Raw genomic sequence first — 17,023 nt, forward strand, 5'->3', positions numbered from 1 at the left:
AAAACACAGGTCCCATAAAAGAATATGTTACTACATCATGTAGAGTTGTTCACAACCTTATTTTGGCACTTTGTTTTGATTAAGGTTCATGTGATGATTCTGGGAAAACATTTAATTAAAGGTGAGAAAGCTAGACAAATTGAAGCACACTTCCATTAGTCACACCCTTTACTGTGTGACTTCAGAAAGTTCATTCTGAATTCCATTCCAGACATGGGTTCAAGACCTGTGTAAATTTGGTTAAGAAGAAGGAATGAGAAGTAGTTAAAAGCGATCACTTTGGAGTTGGGCATTCTTGCATTCAAATCCTAACTCTGCAGCTTACTATTTGGGCACCATTTGGAAAACAATTATTAAGCTCTCTTTACAGAATTTTCTTCTTTGTAAAATTAGAGATAATAAAACCATTTTCTTAAAAAAAAAAAGAATTGAGTGAGCTAATATCAGGAAATAACTTCCATTTGGTCTCTAAATTAATTTTAAAATTAAGGGCAGGAGAACATGTTTGATCTTAATTCACTGAAAACCCTTCATAGTAACTGGACACTTCTAACAACAACAAAAATAACAAAAGCCTGGTGCTGGGCTCATCTTACCTCCTGCCATCTCTCCATGGTCTCAGCATTGGATGTTTTTTAGTCACAGTGCTCTTTCTCGGGTTAGATAAATCTTGCAATTGGGATGATGTCATTTTTTAAAAAGATTTTATTTTTATTTGTTAGAGCATGAGTGTGGGGAAGGGCAAAGAGAGAGGGAGAAGCAGACTCCCCGCTGAGCAGGGAGCCCAATGTGGGACTTGATCCCAGGGCTCCAAGATGACCACCTGGGCTTAAGGCAGATGCTTAGCTGACTGAGTCATGTAGGCGCCCTGGGATGATGTCATTGACCTGCCTGTGCAGTGGGAGTGCCAGCAATATCACTGGGTACCACTGTGCAGGTCAGGCACAACTCTACATTATAATGTGAATTGTGCTCCCTAGAGTTAAGCTCTGCACAGTCTATAGAACATTACATGGTAGTCCTTGTTGCTAGTTCCCAAACCTATTTATTCCAAGGGAAGCTAAGATGCCAAGTAACCTCAAAAGACATTTTCTAAATAAACAGTATTTCAGCACTGCAGTGCACCCTATGATGAAGACTTAGTATTCTAGTACTTTTTCCCTCTGTTCCTGTCCCTAGATACAGACCTGTTCCTTGGTGGTCAGCAAGGTTGATACACCAGAAGCTTGAATGTGATGTAATTGATTTATTTTCCCCTTAAGACCCATTCATTAGATATGGGGATCTATTTTTATTGGCTCCAAGAATTAGGAAAGCAAAGGTTTGTCAAACTAGAACTAAAAGTTTTGTTTTAAATGTCTATTAATTAGGTTGTTCCTTTTGCTTTCTTATAGTTCTTAGGATTAGTCAATGAACCTGGTACTTGGTGTTGTTTACTTGTATCTCAAGGTGAAATGATCACAAATAAAACATTTAAAAACTTTATAGTTCCTGACATGTATAATATGCTATTAGTAGTAATATAGTATTATTTGTAGTATGGATGGCCAATGGTGTAAAACAGAAACTGGGCACACCAGGACAGAGCTAAATAACTTGAATAAGAAAGGATCTTGAGATATTTCTGAGGAAATTAGGTGTTCTTCTGGGGAGTTTGCTGGGACTTTATGGGGGTGGGTTGAGGTAAAGGGAATTTAAGCATCCTGAGCCAAGTTTGAATATTAGTTTTCAGTAGGCATTCTCATCCTGAGCCTGGAGGGAAATCCTATAGCAAGCGCATACCGGAAATATATTTAAAGGAAAACTTAGCATTCTAAAGTCTCTGAAAACAAAGTTGGATGGAACAAATATACTTGGACTCCCCTCTTCCGTATCATTTCTTTTAATAGCTTGTGAATTATAAGTGTAATGGGACAAGAAGTTTTTTCTGAGGCAATAAATTAATTATAAAAATATATGATTGATATGAATGGAAACCATCCTAATTAGGTGATGATGAGAATTGCATGAAGGATAATGCATGACAAGTGTACCATTATAAAGTTGTATGTCTGTTGAGGGATTTAAGTAATTCATACTTGTTATTTATAAGATATTAAAAAGCCCCAAGGTAGGAATACAGCTGTACATTCATGCATTTCTCCTGAATTATCTTGTATAGTATATTTCATGGAATTTCTAAGTGGTTAATATGTATTATGTTGAAGTTAATAGTTATTTGAACACTACATGATGAATTTTTCCAGATGCTGTGATGCACAAGTAGGGATAACTCTTTCAAATCCTATTTAAAGGCTAACATGCAAAGAACAAAAGGACTTTTTAGTAAACATCCAAAACCGTTTTCCACTATGTAATGTTTGCCTGAATGTGTATTTACATTAGCTTGTTATTCATCATAAGTGCTTTTTGTTCAACATGAAGTATAGATTAAATAGATAGATAATAGATAAATGAATACGTGATTTGTTCTTACATAGCACATTGATCTCAGTGAAATCATAATATAAATATAACATTAAAACATAATGAATGGAAAAAATGTTACATTTCTGAAAGACTGGGGATCTCAGTTTAAAGCCATGTTATATTTTATAGGGTTTTAGGTTGTAGAGAATCTTAAATTACTAAAGTCTTTATTACAATGCTTAGTGTGAAATGCCCATGAAAGGCTCAGATGCTTTTTTAGGTCAGAAAAGAGAGCAGCGTGTCTAGTGAGGAATGGCAACTCACTCCATGGGCTCTACATATCATTTCTTTGATTCGCCAAAGTGAATTGTGGTAAGATTTCAGGATTAGCCCAAAGATGATGTGTGGGTAGTAGACAGGACTACCAATCAGAGGATCAGGACACTAACCCTCCTTGTGCTGCTGCTGAAGAGGGAGGGTTCTCTTCTGTGGAGGAAGGGGTCATGGTAAAATGTGGCAGCCTGTTTCATCCACCTAACCCTGGATGGTCAGATGAGTTCAAGCCAATGAAGGGACACTTCCTCAAGGGTTGACATTGGGTCAGACTGATTAGATTTTCCCACATTCTATGTTGACATCATGAAGGCACAAGGAAAGGTTTTCTCCTTGTTGAATAAAAGCTACCAAATTCACCAAGTTATATTGTTAATTATTGATGGGTCAGGAAAAGAAAGAACTTTTTATGCTAAGGCCAAAGATAGAATAAGGTGTTACAACAACAATATATGAACCAAGACACATGGTAAGAGTGGCCATTATGGAAAATTTGTCAGCATGAAAGACACCTTAGGATGCTGTGACCTCTCTCCCGGGTGTATTATTCTAAGGATTTAATCTTCTTTCCCATTTTAATACTGTCCTAGGTTCGCTTTTCTTTCCAGTTTATTTTCTTCTGCTTTCTTCATTTTCTTAGATGCATTTTGATCTTTATCTCTACCTTCTTGGGGAAATCGATAACTTGTTTAAAAAAGGTAGTGACACCTGAATGGGCAGGGCTAATGGTTCTATTCAGGAAATCATTGTGCTGACTGCATTTATAAACTGTATCTAGCCTCTTCTTTTCAGAAAAGGCCAAGAATCCAAATGAGTGATGTGAAGGGAAATTATTTTGGCTGCTGGGGAGGAACGGGAGAGGAAGAAAGAAAATATGGTCATTTTTTTCAACACTGGAAATGATTTTTTTTTTTTTTTGGACACGAAACAAAAACTCTTGTTTTTGGTTTTAAGATAAAAAATTAAGACATCTTAAAATATTAATCAACAAAGGAGCATAATCCTTTAAAATAAGAAACACTGCATGGGGAGATGTTACTGAAAATGATGCCTTTGGAGCCGACTATATGTCAGGAGATTTTGCTTTTGAAAATAGGGCTATAAAATTAGATGATTTGAAAATAATGGTATTAGGTTTGGGGTTTTTTACTAATAAAAATAACAGGAGAAAGCTAAAGAAAATAATCTGATTAACAGAAGCATTTTCTCATCTGACATGATTGTTAGAATTACCATTTCAGTCATTTTCTCCGGCACAATAGCCAGCCAGATAGATATTTTGTCAACTACCCTTACTTCGTTGTAGATTTGTATTTTTCATTTAACAAAGCCTGGATGTTTTTCCATAGAGTCAATGTAAGCTTACCGAATGTAGCTAATTGCTGCATAGTCTTATGTGTGCTCTTCCAACCTTGACTGTACGTCTTTATTCATGATTGCACCACAAGGGGGACAGAGGTTGGGAAGGAGAGAGAGAAGGAGGATAAATGAACTAGAAGATGTATGGGCACCTGGGTGGCTCAGTCGGTTAAGCAGCCAGGCATTGATTTCGGCTCAGGTCATGATCTCAGGGTTGTGGAATGGAGCTCTGTGTTGGGTGCACATGGGGCACGGAAGCTGCTTGGGATTCTCTCTCTCTCTCTCCTTCCAGCCCCCGTACCCTGCTTGCATACTCTCTCTCTCTTTCTCAAAAAACAAACAAACAATAAAAAAAAAAAGAAAGAAAATAGAAGATGATGACGGGCGATAAGAATAAAGACAGGTGGACGGTAGAGAGCAGGAGAGAGAGAATAAGGAAACAAATCCTGCGGACTTGAGGGTTAGGTCTTGGCTCACTAGCTCTCTTGATGCAAGTCATATCCTTTTTGTTCCCTGATCTCAGAGTGGTTGTTGTCTACTTAAACTGCTCAGTGTACAGATTAGACACTGGCAAAATCCTCCAGTTTGGAATCAAAGAGGAAACTATTTATTTATTTGGTAACTCTCTCTCTTGTGGTTTGTCACCCAGGACTTCGTCTTTGGTTTCCTCTCTTTAGGATGAAGATTTATTTTGTGGGGGGCTTGCAAGTCTTAAATTAGATAGTCTGTCTAGAGTCTTACCCAGAGCTGACATGTCCCAGGTAAGCACTCAGCAAATATTAGGTTAAATCATACAAAATTGCTCTTTTTATAGATCAAAAAAAGATCAAATGTTGGTGATTTTGTGTGGTTGTACCTAAAATTCATTTTCCCCTTTTCCTTTATGAAGCTGGGAAGGCATAAGCTAACACCCCAGATACTCAACAGTTCCACATCTGCTCAGACTATACTCCTGCTCTGTGGCTCACGAGGAAGACCTCGCTTTGCGCTGCTTGTTCATGATGTGAATTGTTGCCTGCTGTTGACTCTGGGGTTCCCACGATTCCACCTGTTTATATATTTCTTCCTGTGGCCAGGTGATGGGGCCTCTCTCACTGAGCTCAGGGACGCAGGCAACATACACAGGCTCATTATAACACTAATGGAGCTATGGCTTTTTTTTTTTTTTTTTTTTTTTGCCCTCGATGGCTGTCTGGATTTCATTTCACTTGAACTCAAACTATCACGGGTTAGAAGCACTATGTTTTCAGGGAACAAAATGTCTACCATCCAAGTGGTGATAACCAGAAACTGACCGTTGTTTAAATGGAGCCTGCCCTCATGTCATAATAAACATTTAGAACCCGGCGTGCTCTTTCTATGCTTTTGCATCTCTTTTTTTCCCTTATTGACTTGACATACTCCTCCTCTTTATGCTGCAAGAGAGGGCTCAGATGTTCTGTACTCCATAAACCCAGGCAGACACACCTGCACGGCCCCCATGTGCAGGTCTGGAGCCCCTATATACAGCAGTCTTTGCAATCTCCCCACTAGATTTGGGTCTGTCTCCCCATTTAATCATGAGCTCCTTTGAGCCAAAGCATTATCTTTACATAAAAGTACTCCCAATGTTTGCCATAATAACTGAAATATAGTTCCTGAAAATATAGTTCCTGAAAAAAAATTAATAAATGGATGAGCCAACTTCTTCTGAGAACAGATTATTTGCTTCGTCTGGTATTAGTTGTCTTTTTCTCCTCTGCCCTCCCCGACCTCTTTCCTCCCTCCATTCTATTATTTCTTTCTTTTCAATTCACGGTTAAAAATTCCCAGTTCACCTCCTTGTTGAGAAGCTTATAGAAATTTTGAAGGTGCTGATTTGCACAGGTACACAGAATGAAAAAATAATCACACACAAAAATAAATAGACTCCTTGGCATCTTTAAACTGACTGCTATGTTATCTCCTTTAATAAGATGCCTCAGAGTCTGCACATTTTCCTGATAAGAATAACTGCTGTCATATTTTTTGTTTCAATTTGAACATTTTAAAGGCATTTGCTATTAGCACTAATTAGATGTATAAGAGCCTTCCTGAGCAAAGCAGATAGTCACAGCTAATTCATAAAGAATTAATGATAGTAGCTAAATTGCCACATAGATTTGCACTTTGGGTAGGGTTAAATTACCAAATAATGTGAATACTGTTTAAAATAAATTTAATATTTAATGTAAGTCATAGTTTTATTAAATTCATAATAACTGAAATTTTCTCAGTATTATTCCAAATGAGCATCTGTATAAAATCTCTTTAAAGTAAATAAGCTAATAATATGATAATACCAGCAGAGTGAATAATAATATTAGTCATTTATGGAATACATCATTATTATTATTACTCTTATTATTATTTTATTTTCTGTTATTTGTCATACCTGCAGTTCAAAGCAAGTTCCTCCAGTTTGGATGTGAGACATTTGGGATAATTCCTTAACTTTTTTGTCATTATAGTATTGACAGAGCAGAAGCAATTATTTGTTAAATGATTTCTTAGTAAATTTAAAGTAGTTGGCTTATGTGTGCATGTGTGTGTTCAAAAGTTATATGGCTTTTTCTCAAAGTAGTTTATACACTGAGAATTTGTTTAATTATTACTTATCTCTTATTGAATTGAAATTAAGTTTCAGTCCAATTTACTGAAGAGGAAAATCTGAGAGATAATTTTAAAGCAGAAGTGACATCTGAAGTTAAGCTGTCAACTGAAACAGAATTTAAAGAGAAAAGAGTCCTTAAAATCAGGATTTAAGGACTCATCCCCAAGTTTTTATCTGCACTGCAGATGATTTCCTGACTGAGAGAATGCAAACATTTCATTAATGAAGACCCAGAGCCCAATTTTGGCATACTGATCCGACTTTTCTACTCGGCTACCAAATTGGGAGATGGAATAAAGTGGAACTGAATTCCCTTGTTTTGTCTATCTTGTGCAAGCCAATTCTGTTGCAATATGTTATTGTACTTATCTCAGAATTGGGTACCTATTGGGGGAAAAGAGAGATTTCTACGAGTATTCACATTTCCTTCTTTCATTTTTAAATCTTGAGTAGTGATAGCTTGACATTCTGCCAGCTTGAAATTTTCCTTAACAAATGACTTTGGGATCAGAACACGCCACGGACAGAAGGAAGTAGGAAAAGTGCTAGAGGGCAGTCCACCTGGCCTGAGGATCAGGTTATCTTCTGTATTCGTTCGGCCAAGACACCAGGCATTCTTGGAACACAATGGATTATGCTTCATAATTGTTTTTTGAGTGAGGGAGTAAATGAATAAAACACCTTCCAGAAATTTGCTTGCCATCATTGAATCATATAGTCCCCTTTGTTTGCTAGGTTAAGATTGGCAAGGTCGACACCTTGCCTCGTTCAGTATCTCTTCTTATAAATTTGGCCTTTTCCTGCCAGTAAGCAGCACTGCTTTCTAGCCTTGTTTCCTACACACTTGGTTTTGCATTAGAAAACGGATTCTTCAGCCCGTCTAGCTGTCATCTTGGCTTCCTGACCTATCTGTCACTGGTTTCTCTTCTTTGGGATCAGAAATACTTAAATCCCAGCGATATCAACATAAATATTGTCCTCTTCCTATCCTCTCTCCAGATTCCAAGAGATTAACTGGAAGATGTTGGCAAGCATGACCAATGATTTGTATCCCAATACTTTGGGGTTTGTTTTGTTTCAGTTTTCAGCATTCCCAGAGTATATTCCATTAGGAAGAACGATTTTTAACTTCTTTAGCTTGAGTATAGGATAGTGGTAGGGGAAAGAGGAAAGCAGATATTCATGTCTGTGTCTAAGAAAAAGTGCCCAGGAAAGGACTCCTGCCTTTGCTGTTAATTTGCAATCCCAAACCACACTTCCTTATGACTTCGCTACCAATAGCTATAGTTTTCAGCACAATATCTTTCTTTTTGCTGTTTCCTGCAAAAAGTAAATATTGACTCTCACTATAATGATAGATACTCTTTTAGTAGGAAATATAAATTTCTTTTTTTTTTAAAGATTGTATTTGTTTATTTGATGGACAGAGATCACAAGTAGGCAGAGAGTCAGGCAGAGGAGAGGGAAGGAAGCAGGCTCCCTGCTGAGCAGAGAGCCCAATGTGGGGCTGGATCCCAGCACCCCAGGATCCTGACCTGAGCTGAAGGCAAAGGCTTTAACTCACTGAGCCACGCAGGCGTCCAAAAATATAAATTTCTAATGAAAAGTAAGCTCTTCTATTTGTTTTTAAACCTTAATAACTATATCTAAATCTTTCCAAATCTGTCTCAGCTTTAAAAAGACTACATAAGCCAGGGAAATTTTTCATAGGGAGTGGAGACTGACTTGTTTAACTATACACAAAATAGATAAGCATAGGATTAACTGGAAAAGAAGTGGAGTGCATTATTCATTGTGTGCTGTGCATCATCTTAAGACATTCATTGTTGCTATAAAGTAGACCTTGGAAGCTATAATGCAGGTGTGAGAACAGTGAGAGTGAGACTGGTTTATTGGAGAACGTAAGACTAGAATTGACAGCAAAAGTAGTTTGATGGATTTCTTGTATTGCTATCACTCCATCTCATGATAAGCACTTGGTCACCTACTCTATAGAATGAATGCTTTGTCACCCATAGGCGTGATCATCTGAAATTTCTAGAAATTCTAGGAAACCTTAAACCACATTTCCATTTAGAAATAATCATCTGGAAAAGAGTAGTGATTCCTCTAGGCTGCTACAGTTTGCACCGTTCCCTATTGCATTCCCAGTATTGGAATGAAGTGACAATTATTACATTAGAGCAAAGTAGTATATTTCATATACTCATGTATCTATCAAAAGTAAAGAACTTGAGTTGTTAGCTATATGTTCAGCATTACCATCACTACCTTCTATGCTTTTCTTTGTATCTGTGCTGCACTGATGATTTGCAAGGACTTCTGTGATCTTGCACCCCCCGGAACCTTCTCATAGTTAGGTAAAACTCTGATTTCTTTCATTAAAAAAAATCATAATGGGGATCCATACAATATTTTTAGACAAAATTCTGACTGATGTGTATTTATACATGGAGTAGTTTTAGGGAAGTAGAATATTAAATAGAAGAGTCTGAGATGGTTTCAAAAGATGTTAAGGTAGTAAGGACATTACTGAATTGCTGTTGGAAAAATGACACCCTGGTAGTCAGTAGCATGAAGTAGCAAAAACAATGACTCATCTGTAGTTGGAATGAAGTGCTTGTGAAAGCAAGACCAAACTTTTTTTGTAACGAGACATCAGAATGGAATTATGAAATGGAGCATCTTTTTTCCAGTTCTACCGTAAAGTTTGTATACAGGTCTTAGATAATGACACAGACCGAGAACAGAAGAGCTAATTTTGACTGCTGTCAAGGCATCTTTTATTTTATCTAACTTGGAGGGTTGAGGCTTTTGAGAATTACATGCTAAATTTGATCATGTAAGTGGCTGAGTTATAATGTAAGTTGAATTCACAGCCTTATCTTGTCTCCTATTAAAAAATCAGGGATGGGGCACCTGGGTGGCTCAGTGCGTTGAGCCTCTGCCTTAAGCTCAGGTCATGATCCTAAGGTCCTGGTGGCACTCTGCTTGGTGGGGAGCCTGCTTCTACCTCTCTCTCTGCCTGCCTCTCTGCCTACTTGTGATCTCTGTCTGTCAAATAAATAAATAAAATCTTAAAAAAAAATCAGGGCATTTCTAAAACAGGAGTAGAATTCTGAGAATTGAATAACATGTCCATTAAGTTTATATGACTATATAAAGTTTCTGCCCCACAATTTTATATGAATAAGTTCTATACTTGGTTCATTTGAGTTGGTACGATATATTTAAGTGCCTTAATACCGTGAATCCCCCTAGCGTGTATGAATGACTGAGGCCTAGTAAGCTAAGGGATGTTTGTTTGAATGTAGTGATGTGATGGTTTTAACTGAGGCCAGGTTTAAGTAGGTCTCAGAAAAGAATGAGACTCAGCAACCAGTCCCAGTCGCTGTTGAAGTCTCCCATTTGGGCAATATCATATAATAGATCCAGAGTGTTTGAAGTTCCCTATACCTGGAACTGGTTTATGGATACTGTATGGAGCATTTTTGCTAACTATTAATAAAGTAAGAGCACAGTGCAGCCCCCTAGAGTCCTGCCTCCTTATATAGGAAAATATTCTCTTGTTGATAATTAGTTCCTGGCCTGCCACCAAACCTTCATATGGACTGAATTCCTGACAGTGGGATACATGCACCCTGAGGTGCTCATAATTTAGTGGATAGATCAAAGTCATAAAACAGGGCGTACACAGCAGCACTCAGTCATCAACTGGATAAATGGAAGTTGACTCAAGTTGGACATGAAGACATAAGTATCCTGAACAGGTTAGGCTTCCATGACAAGTATTCATTCCTGCTATATTAACATCTCTTTCACCCCATGAAAATGGCCCCATGAGGAGTTTATGGCTCCTCAGGAGGAGTTCTCTATCACCAGCTGAGTGTAAAAGGGGAAAAATGGTCAGATTTACAGGGGGTGGTGAGTGACATGTTGCTATAACCCTGAAGTAAATGATTGCATTATTAAAGTTTCACTTAGGTGTAGCCCTAAGGAAATTATTGGGGGGGGGGTGGAGAAATTCCATCAAATGGGCATAGTTTTGTACCATACATCTGTTATTCACATTACATGAAAGAAGGCATGGCTAGAAATATAGATCTGAATTAGTTTGTGGGCACTAGTCAACATTTGAAAGAAATGCCATTGGAAAAACTGGTGAAGACTTACATAAATGGACCTCTGAAAATGGCAATGAATGGAGATCTCTGCATTCTCTAGGAATATTTACCAAAAGCGTTCACCAATATTTGCCAAAATTGGAGATGTTCTATGTATGTTCAATAGATTTTTGATCAATGTAACCATAGTAATAGAGATGGAGGTTTATGTGTGGTATCAAGAGACATAGGTTACCCCCAATAGTTATTTTCTGGCGACCACCACAGCTGCATTCATTCCAACCTGCCAACAGAAGGAGCCAATGCTGAACCCTTGATACAATAGTATGCCTCAGGGCAGAATAGAACCAGTCATTTGGGGACAAGATTTGGATTTCTTTAATTCTAGAAATAGCAGCAATTTTTCCTCATTGGAATAGATTCTCATTCTGGGTATATAGTTGCCTTTTCTCTCCCATACACCTCTGCCAGCACTTACTGAATGCTTTGTTTACAGTCAAGGTATTCTATAGGACACTGCTTTTGACTAGTGTATTCAGTCATTTAACAGCAAAATAAGGAAAGCAATATGCTTATACTCCTGGAATTCGCTCATTGATTCCCTAAAATCTAAATAGATGGTAGTCTAGTGGAAACAGGTAAAATGTGTACCAAAGGCTCAGTTATGCCAATTCTTAAGTAAGAGGTTGAGTATCTGAAGTGTTGTGCCATAATTGATTTTATTCTTTGAATTCAGCCCTCGATTCTTGATTCTCTGAATAATAAGTGGTGCCATTCTTCCAATCTGGGAACAAAGGATGGAGATGGGCATTGCTTCTCTTTTAATTGCCCCTGATAACACACACAATGTTTTTGTTGTTGTTGTTGTTGTTGTTTTGCTTTTTATACCCACAACTTTGAGTTTGCTTGCTCACAGGGTCTAGTAACAGTGGTGCTTGTATCAGGAGGCACAATAACTATTCCTATACTGGCAGCTGAGTTTGCTGAGTTTGGCACTTACTGCTGGATTCCTTCTGATGCTGAACACAGACAAAATAGGCGATTACTTAACTGACCTGAATGACTGATCCCATGAGGGCACAGAGGAAGTGGCTGGAAGTCAGGGGATTCTTCAGGACACTGTGTGAAAAGTGAGAGACTACAACTGATTATAGGCAGGACTAGTAATAGCTCAGATGTTTCATGAATGATTTTTATTGTCACCCTAAAAAGTAAAGAATCCCAATCAGCTGAGATACAAGCTCAGGACAAAGGGCTCACCTAATGGGCAGTGGAGACAGAAGATGTAAACTTTTGGCTCCTCACAGAAATGGAGATTTGTAGTATCTATTAATGTTTTTCTTGTTTCATAATTATATTTTTATATGTTAACTATTTCTCCTCCCCCTACTATTTAGTATATGCTGTGTTAATATTAACAGCGGTTAATGCTACACATTTAATCTTTAAGTTACGAGATGACAAAGCGAGATTATGACTATGCTAGAAAAAGAATATTACCCAAAGATGAATACCGGGACAGAATGGAATTTACATCTCAGAATTGGGGAAGAAGGGGGACAAGTCTTGGGTTGATCAAGGAATGGGTTGCATCATGCTAGATAAAAGAAGTTATTTGAAAGTTTAATTGTGTCTAAAATGGTAAATGTGGATGCTGAGTTGACAAAAGGTCATGCAGAAGAGATGCTCCACACTACACACCCCAGAATCCAGATATAATCCCTCTTATAATCCCTCTGTCAGCACGGATTCTGGTTCTGTACGTAAGAGGCACCAGTGAGATTGAGAAGCTAGAGAACAGGTGCAGAGGGAATAGAATATAGATGCTTGGATCGGACACAGCTGGTGAGGTGCAGAGCCGCTATATTATACTTAGAATACATAGACTGACTTCTGTTTTCCTTACTGAAGCCTGACTGGTCCAGTGGGAAGACAAAAAAAAAATCCCATCCTCTGGGTTAAGAGTAAAATGATTATTCCTCATCAGCTTCCCCCCAGTGTAAACCCTGGAGACATTTAAGTCTCTGACCCTGGAATACGTGATAGTTTATGATGGGTGATAAAAATGGCTCTAAACTAGTTCTCTGCCCTGAAGCACCTTTGAAAACAGAATATATATATTAAGAGAAAATAAAAGTCTAAAGTGCCGTGACCTACGAATGAAACGAAGGTGCAGAGAAAATCTCTCCAAAATTTCAGAGAGGTAGCTCCAGTGTCTCTTGCTTCAGCGCCCACGCGGGCACATTCTCCACTGCCTGGAGCCTTCATTCAGAGCCAGTGCTTTTGCATTCTTCAGGTCTCAGCTTAAATGTCAGTTCTTCCTAGGTTGGTCACCCCCATCTAAATTAAGTGAGCTTGCTTATTCTCTTTCAGGGTGCCCAGTTTTTTGTTTTTTGTGTTTTAGGTGCTTTGTTTTTTTTTTTTTTGTTTTTTGTTTTTTGTTTTTTTGCCTTCACGGCACTAATTTCTATTTGAAATGATTTCTTTCTTTATCTCCATATCTTTGCACTTGGCGTGCATCTCTGCTGTCAGAATGTTCAGGCCTTGTCTTCCCCCCACACCCCTCAGGTCAACTGCTTCCTATCAAACAGTGGGTGTTGAATCAGTATTTGTTGAATGAACAAATGAATGAATGGGTGGTTAGTGAAAGCAGACACAGTAGGGGATGGGTGAAAACTGTCTTCTTGAGAAGGAAAAAATGAAACAAGGAGAAACCAGAAAGGGGAAACAAGCCATAAGGGTCTCTTAATCTCAGGAAACTCATTGAGGATTGCCCCGGGGAAGAATGGGAGGTGAGGTGGCTGGTTGATGGAGGTTGTATAGGGTATGTGCTGGGGTGAGAGCTGCGAATTGTGGAAGTCTGATGAATCACAGACCTGTACCTCTGAAACAAATAATACATTATATGTTAATAATAATAATTGCAAAAAGAAAGACAGGGGTATTTGACTCAGCGATATCAGTCAATACTGTGAAATAAGGGTTTGTTTTGTTCCTTTGTTCCTTGTGTGGTAAGGAGACAGAATGCTGACATTCCATGGTTGATGAAAAAGCAGTCTTTCCAGGAAGGGGAAATGGGGAAGGGAGATATCCTTGCCTTTTCTGTACATTCTTCAATTTGTATCAAGTTTCAAATTCCATCTGAGGTGATTTATAATCCTCCATTTTTATATGGTATCTATAAAGGGTGAAAGTACTTTATATGATATTTATTTTAAAAAGTTCTTAGGTGCAGTTAAATTAAACACATCTCATGGAGATGCACATGGAACTCTGTCCACAATTACGGTTTTGCAGCAGATTTTTAAAATAGAAATTTTTGCTTAATGAACCAAAAAAGCAAGGTGAAACTGACAGTGTTTTGATAATTTTGAGATGTATTATAAACACTGTGAAAAGATCTGCCTTCTTGTTTGAGGCAGCGCTGATCAATGCATTGACCTCTGTCTGGAACTGCATTAACCTCTTTCTACAGTGAAGAAATTTGAGAGCTCTGCTATTTTTCTTCTTTAGAAACTTTCACTAAGCTACGAGGCAGTTTTTGGCAGGTTGCATTATTTTCGTTCTCACTCAGGGAAGACAGAGCCATGTCTGAATATATATATATATATATATATATATATATATATATATATATATATATATATAAAGCTACAGCTTGTGTAATCTGAAATATAATGTAAAAGAGGAACTGTTAGAAGCATTTAGACCCAAAACAAATTTGCAGAATTCTCACAGGCAAGGCCGGCACATGAATTATGTGCCTCACTGTGTTATTTGTAGTAAACCACATGGATTTAATATTTAGAGAAATTTTACTTACTGTGTTCCCTAAAGGACTGTCCCAAGAAAATAGATTTTTATTTTCATTAGATCAGATTGAAGGATGTGAATATTTAAGCTAGGCAGTCCTCTCTAATTGCTGAACTCTAGTGGTCCTTTTTATTGAAAACTGGACATTTAAAAAAAATAGTGTGATAGTATGTCTATTACCTTAAAAAATGAAATGGTAAGACAAACCAGTTAAATGAGCTATTACATATTTGGTTTACTTAGTTTTATGTCTCAATAGTTTTTTTTTTTAAATCATTTTTATTTGCTAGCGTATACTGAACCATAGGTTATCTTTGCTGATGCTATTCTTGCCACTTGAAAAGTTTTGCATTCTCATAATGTGAATGTGGGGGCACGAATGGCATGTCAGGGAGAAAGTGGAGGCCATTTGAGGCACCACGACCTTACCTCTCATTGACTCCCTACTAAAAGGCCACTTCTGGGGTATCAGTTAATTACTAAGAATATATAGCTGTGTAACAGGCGACTCTGAAGTCTTTGAGTGACATACCAGTCAGCACCCACTCTTCTCACCTCTCAGTGCACTGGGGCAGCTCCTCTGGGCTGGACTTGGCTGCATGGCCCTCTTTCAGGCTATGGAGCTGGCTAGGCGTGCTCCCCTGGTTGTGCTCCTTGCATGCTTAGTCTGGGGCCGGAGCTGAAGGGAGGGCAGACATCCAGAAGCTGCTGCTTTCATGGCAGTAACAGGAGGCTGAAATACAAGCTGGAAACATAGGAGGCCTCGTAATGCCTGGCTTAGGAACCAGCACACTGTCACTGATGCCCACCTTCCTTTGACCCAAACAAGTCTGCTGCTGAACTCAAAGGTCAAGAAAGTACAGTTTTTGTTTTTTGTGGGAGGAATCGCAAAACTGCTCCCAAAAGAGGAGTGAAGTGGCAATAGTAGTTTTAGTCTCTCACTGCCAGCATCGACAAACTTTGTGTGATCTTTAGGCCAAGGTAGGGGATGTGCAGGATGATTTTATATGTTAAAATCATAGCAACCCAAAGTTCTTTGGATATGATAGCAGGAATAGCAGCAGTGGCAATATAAGATTCACTCTCTAAAGCAACAACAACAACAATAACAACAGCTCAAAGGTTAAAATTCATGACTCAACCGGAAACTTAAAAATCCGTTAATAAAATGCTTAGCACAGTATTAACTCTTGTGTCTCAATGGGTGCTTTTGTGTTAAATGGAGATAGCAAGGCCCCAAAGAAATGATATTTATTTTCATTCCCTTGGATAGCCTGAATTGTCCATTTATTAGTGAAGTCCTCTTAGAGAAATATTTACTATTGGGCATTAAATGCTATTGTATTATGTGGAAATCTCTAAGGCACAATTTAATTATTTTACCTGAAGATATTTCAAGTGAATTTTACCTGCTTTTAAGTTGTTTCATTTATTGTTTCATAGCTATATGAGTAGAAACAAAATGTTTTTGAAGATATTCCTGATGGTACATTAGATACAGAAGTTTTTTAGGAAACTACTAATGATACAGAACATTTTAATTGTGTTATTTAAGGAAATACACCTACTCACTTTCTCATGTGGCTTGTTAATGGTACTCATTTGGCTGACAGTGTGGGTTAGCTCCAGAAGCTTTCCTCAGTGCAGTCCTGCAATGTCAACAGTCTTCTGGAATATTCTCCCATTCTTTCCCCTTTTCCCCTATGGTTGTCAAATGAAACATTTTACTACTATTTGCTCATCAGAGAGCTCTATCATGAACAGAAATGACTATCCATTTGTTGAATCCCTAAAGCAGTATACTAAAATATTTATGCCCAAAGTATGAAACTGATTTCAGAAGCCCAAATTCTATTCATATTTAGAATTTTCTTCAGTGAACAGTTTGCACACACTATCTTACTTTTTGTTTTGTTTTGTTTTGTTTTTACATATTATCTTTACAAGGGCAATATGGGAAACCAATAAAGAAGATCAGCCTATTTATAAATTACTAGTATTAAATGCAGAGTTTTTCAGCTCTGAGGGATCTAGGGTTATATAGATGGCCAAAACCACTAGCCCTCATTTTAGGTGTATTATACTCTTAGTACTGCTATTACAAGTCCCTATGTGAGAGACTAAATATGTATTCTTACCCAGTAAACTCTTCTACATTTTTTTTTTCGGGTGGAAACTCTAGAACAAAACATTTATTCATAAGATCAGAGTTCTGTCTTGTTATTATTAATTTATTCCGCCAGTCAGTGCTGGTACTCAGCTCGTCTGCACCAGTATAACCATACCTCCCATTAAAATATTAAAAGAATCATATAACAGTTGGTAAATAGGAGCTGTCGTGAGCCCCCGAACA

This window comes from Mustela erminea, chromosome 12 (genome assembly GCF_009829155.1).
Source record: "Mustela erminea isolate mMusErm1 chromosome 12, mMusErm1.Pri, whole genome shotgun sequence".
Lineage (NCBI taxonomy): Eukaryota > Metazoa > Chordata > Mammalia > Carnivora > Mustelidae > Mustela > Mustela erminea.